The sequence below is a fragment of the Octopus sinensis genome, unplaced genomic scaffold, assembly GCF_006345805.1.
Source record: "Octopus sinensis unplaced genomic scaffold, ASM634580v1 Contig00299, whole genome shotgun sequence".
In the NCBI taxonomy this organism is placed as follows: Eukaryota; Metazoa; Mollusca; class Cephalopoda; order Octopoda; family Octopodidae; genus Octopus; species Octopus sinensis.
This window is the reverse complement of record NW_021823832.1, coordinates 7501-12500: the sequence shown is the minus strand read 5'-3', so window position 1 is coordinate 12500 and position 5000 is coordinate 7501. Positions and strand designations below refer to the sequence as shown.

The 5000-nt window shown below is 39.5% G+C and overlaps 1 protein-coding gene across 1 annotated transcript in view; it reads left to right on the top strand.

Annotated features, from left to right (window-relative positions):
• The window catches only part of LOC115226887 (lon protease homolog, mitochondrial-like), a 9307-nt gene that overhangs the window by 512 nt on the left and 3795 nt on the right, over positions 1-5000 (top strand). The gene's annotated exons all lie outside the window — the stretch shown is intronic.

Sequence of the window (5000 nt, the reverse complement as noted above, 5' to 3'; positions counted from 1 at the left end):
ATATTGAAACATACTCTATTGTACCCTCACCAGCATATGCTGGTATGAAATTAAACTTACATGAAGCACCAAAAGGTTAAATGAAAAACAATATTAGTCAATGACTAATATTTAAAAATCTTTTCCTGCCAAGTATAGATTTTATTGTACTTGATAAAGTAGTGATAAGCAAATCACTAAGTAAATAGACAAGATTACATACTGATTGGAGAAGGAAGATAAAATTGTTTGGTGAATAGATAAATCAAAATGTCATCATGTTAGTGTTCACATATTTAATGTATGGTGCTTTTAAAAGCTAACTAGAAATAATAAGTGGTGAAGAAACAACATTAATGCTCAATATCTTAATTCTGTTTCAGTCTTATTCTCACCCCACCCCACCCCATCAATGAAGCATAGACTTCATCATACTTGCCAAAGTAGTGAAAATATTCCAGACTACATATATTTATAATTCTTCTTTTTTTAGTATCATATATTGTTTTCTTGGATGTAAATCCTGGATAGAGCTGTCTTCTTTTTTCTCTTATTTTTTTTTTAGTCTCTCAACCTTATTCATGATTTCTGAAGTTTGAGGAGGGGAACTTGTGTCGGTTGATGAAAGGTTAGAGCAGTGATTCCCAGCATGTGATCTGTGGACCCCTGGTGGTCTGCAAAGGTAGTACTGAGGGTCCATAAGCTAAATTTAAAATTTCATATATATATATATATATAAGGATAAGCATATTAAAAGGGGTCTGTGGGAAAACTCATTTGAATAAAAGGGTTGGGAATGCTGTGAAAAGGTTGAGAACCACTGAGTTAGAGCATGACAGAGAAATAGAGAGGCAGAAACAGGTGTCTTGCTATAGAGGAGGTACGTGATTACCCATCGAGAAAGAGAGGGAGAGGAACAGAGAGTAAGTGAGAGGAACAGAGTGGAAGTAAGAGAGAGGTACAAGAAAGAGGACAGAAACAGGTGTACTGATGTAAAGGAGATACTTGGTTACCTAGTCAGAGGGAAAAAGCAAGAAAAGGAGAGAGAGAGTGCATGTGATCAAGAATGAGGGTAGAAACAAGTGTACTGTTGTTGAGGAGATACATGGCTACCCAGCCAGAGGGAAGAGCAAGGAAAGGAGAGAGAATGGGAAACAACAAAAGTGCAGGAGAGAGAGCAGGAGAGAGATGGTGAAGTGCCAGGGTATACTCACAAGTAAAAAGAATTAGTGAATACATGTGATGGTAGAGTAAGGAAGAGAGAGTTACAGAGATCATAATATATGCAGTCAAGTATTTCCAAGAAGGTGCAACAAGGGAGTGAGTTTTGTAGTGGCTGGCGAAAACCTGGGTATAAAAATGGGGTGGGGGAAAGCAGCAATACAGTAAACAGGGAAATGAGGGCAGGGAAGGTGAGTGGGAGACAATCATAATTTATGAAGAGAAAATGTGAGGAAGAGAAAGACGCAGTTTAGAAGAGATGTAGTTCAGTTACGTGGGGCAGGGTGCATGTCTGCAGTGGGCTCATAAACATCAGAACTGGTGATATCAGCAGTGGAGGACAGTAGTCTTCTCTGACAAAAGTTGATATTGCATTTCTGTGGCAGATGGTAGAGCTAGGGTTTAGAAAAGAAGGGGTGAATGTCATGCCAATGGCTATGAGGTGGAGAGAGGCTTATGGGGAGAACAGAGTATCATTGTTGTTACATGTGGGTTGGATACAACATTTCTAACACTCAGTTTCGCTGATGTGGGTGGGACTTCTCAAGAACCTCATATCACCAAACATCTTGGTCCATTGTCATTTCCTTTGTAAGCTCCAACATCCTAAGATCAGTCCTCACCATTTCATCCAATGTCTTCCTGGGTCTCCCTCTTCCACAGGTACCATCCACTTTCAGTGACAGACACTTCTCTATACAGCTGTCTTCACACATACACATCACATGTCCAAACCAATGCATTCTCCTCTCTTGTATGCCACATTTAATCCCTCTTATGCCTAACTTTTCTCTCAACACAGTTGTGCTTTGTCAGTCATGCACACTCGTGTTGCAAATTCAACAGCACGTACTACCTTCATTCCTCTCCAGTCTATGCATGTCCTCTGTAGTCATAGTTCATGTCTCACTACCATCTAATATAGCCATTCTCATACATGCATCATACAATCTGCCTTTCACTCTGAGAGAGAGTCCTTTTGATTCCAGGTTTTGCTTCCAAACCCAGAACTTCTCCAATTCTGCTTTAGATTCTGCAATAAGAGCGAGATCATCAGCATATTGCATTTCCCATGGGCATCCAGTTTTGAATTCCTCTGTTATGGCCTGGGGAACCATGATGAATAAGAGTGGACTGAGAACTGATCCCTGGTGAACTCCAACTTGTATGCTAAATTCATCTCTGTATTCAAAGCTGACTTTCACCTTACTGACAGTGTTGCTGTACATGGCTTGTATGGCTCTAACAAGCCACTTCTCTACTCCTAGCTTCCTTAAAGATCACCTGATAAGAGACCAGGGTACTTCATCAAAAGCTTTCTCCAGGTCAACGAAGGTTAAGTACAATGGTTTACTTATGGACAAATACTTTTCTTGAAACTGTCTCATCATGAAGATGCCATCCATGGTACATCTCCCAGGAAGAAAACGAAGCTGCATCTCATCTAGTTTAATTTTATTCATAATCAGTTGAGATATAACTCTCTCTGTAATTTTCAGGACCTGGTCCATCAGCTTGATACCTCTAGTTCTTTCTAAGGTATCACCTTTACTTTGTAGTTGCAAACTATAAATACTACTACACTAGTTTTTAGGGATGATGCCTTCCTGAATAACCTGATTAACTATGCAAGTGACTATGCTATTTCCCACACTGCCTGACATTTTAATCATCTTGGTAGTGATACCCAATGTTTCAGGGGCTTTCCCAGCCTTCATATCCTTAATTGCCTTATCTGTTATACTGCTGTCAACTCTGAAAGCTGGTCCCTCAATTGGTTCAATATTTGAAAGTCTCACCTTCAACTCAATTATTTTCCACATTTAATAACATTTCATAATGGCATCTCTATGCATCTTTTTGCTCTGAGTCACTAAATGCAAGCATATCATTATCCATTCGCACACATTTTTCACCTACCTCATCTCTATTCTCACTGATACACTGCTTTGCAATACTGAACACCTCCTACCTCTGAACGTCATGCTGTGGAACATTGGCAAACTTCTTACCTTCTGCTATTCCTTTTGCTATGTAAACGTGTCACCTAGCCTCTCTTCTTGCTCCTTGATATAATGCTCTGCTTCCACTGTTTTTCCAGTCTTTCCAGACCTGTCTCTTTGCTTTTATAGCACTGTCCACCTCCTTGTTCCACAACGAAATCACCCTCAACCAAGTTAGGACTTTGCACCAACCACAGATTTGGTCAGCGGCACCCAATAGACTGTCCCACAGGAGCTTCCAGGTGTCCTCTAAGTTCTATGTCCCCTCCTCCTCCTCTCTATCATCATAGGCTTCCAGTAGAATGTCTCTAAATTTTTGTTGGTTTGCTGGGTCTTTGAGCTTCTATAATCTTTGTTTCCAGCATGGTTCATTTCTTTGGGTCTCTCTAGCCCTAATTCTGAAGTCGCAAACTAGTAGCCTATATTAGGGTGTATACTCTTCATCTGGGAAAGACTTCACATTTGTGAGCATCAGCCTATCTTGTTGCCTGATGAGGAACATATATATATAAGGAAAATACGACAAGGTAGAAAATGCTAAAATAATTTTATCATGGAAAACATTTTAGTACTGGTTTCAGTCTCTGCGACTTTTTCGACTTAGAGTAAAGAATTACTCTGTTCTCCCCAAAAGCCTCTCTCCACCTCATAGCCATTCACCCCTTCTTCTCCAAACCCTAGCTCTACCATCTGCCACAGAAATGCAATATCAACTTTTGTCAGAGAAGACTACTGTCCTCCACTGCTGATATCACCAGTTCTGACGTTTATGAGCCCACTGCAGACATGTCCGTTGATGACAATCTGTGAGGATGGGGTTCCTAGCTGGACATCGACAAGGTAGATTGAAATATCTCAGCCAGTTATGAACTGTCTCTGTACAAATAGGTCTGTGGTGAGTCCCTATGATCTACCTAGCTGATTTCTTTGCCCTCCAGAATTGGACCTGCAAGTGCTGTCAGTGCAGGTGGCAATCTTGATGTGCCATTATAATCCTCAGTCAGCAACTGCATGGACGATCATCCATGCTGTTTGTGGAATTGTATCATTCCCTCAGCCACTTAGTTGTCCAAATACTGCAGTTCAAGTCATTAGCAATGACCCATGGATGTTGACCAGCATAGAGACATCCGATGGCTTGCTCCCTCTTATTTCATATCAGTCTTGGCATGCTTGCTGCGTTCGGGAAACAAATGACAGGCTGGTAAATTCGGGTGCCTTTTATGCTCAATGAGTCAACAGTTTATTGTGATGATGGTAGTATTAGTAAGTGGTATTGTTTATATTAATTTATATCAGGAGGATTGATAAAATTGGTAGTGTGCTAACAAATTGTCTTACTATGTTTAATTTACATTTTTCATTAAAATCACACAGGTTTCAGTGCTTAATGTAAGGAAATAAAATATGAAATTGTAAAAATGCACGATGGCTGTACAACTAGGATAAACATTTGTAACAAATTTTCACTTAACTCGTCAACTATTTGCACAATTTTCAAAGAAAAACAAAAATATCTATCTCAAGTGAGAAATGCACAGCCTTTGCAGTCAACCTGGGCTCATAAATGAGATGTTGGAAGCATTATTCCAGAAATGGAAAAACTTTTAAATACATGGATAAGTGATAAAACACAGTGCTTGTATATGAATGTTAATCAAATGTCAATTTGTAGCAAGCATTGTCTATTTCCAGTCTGCTTAAAGAAATGAAAGGTAACACAAACAAAATTTTTGTTTCAAACAGAAGATGGTTTGATTAATTTTAAAATCGACATGGATGGCATTCTGTCAAAGT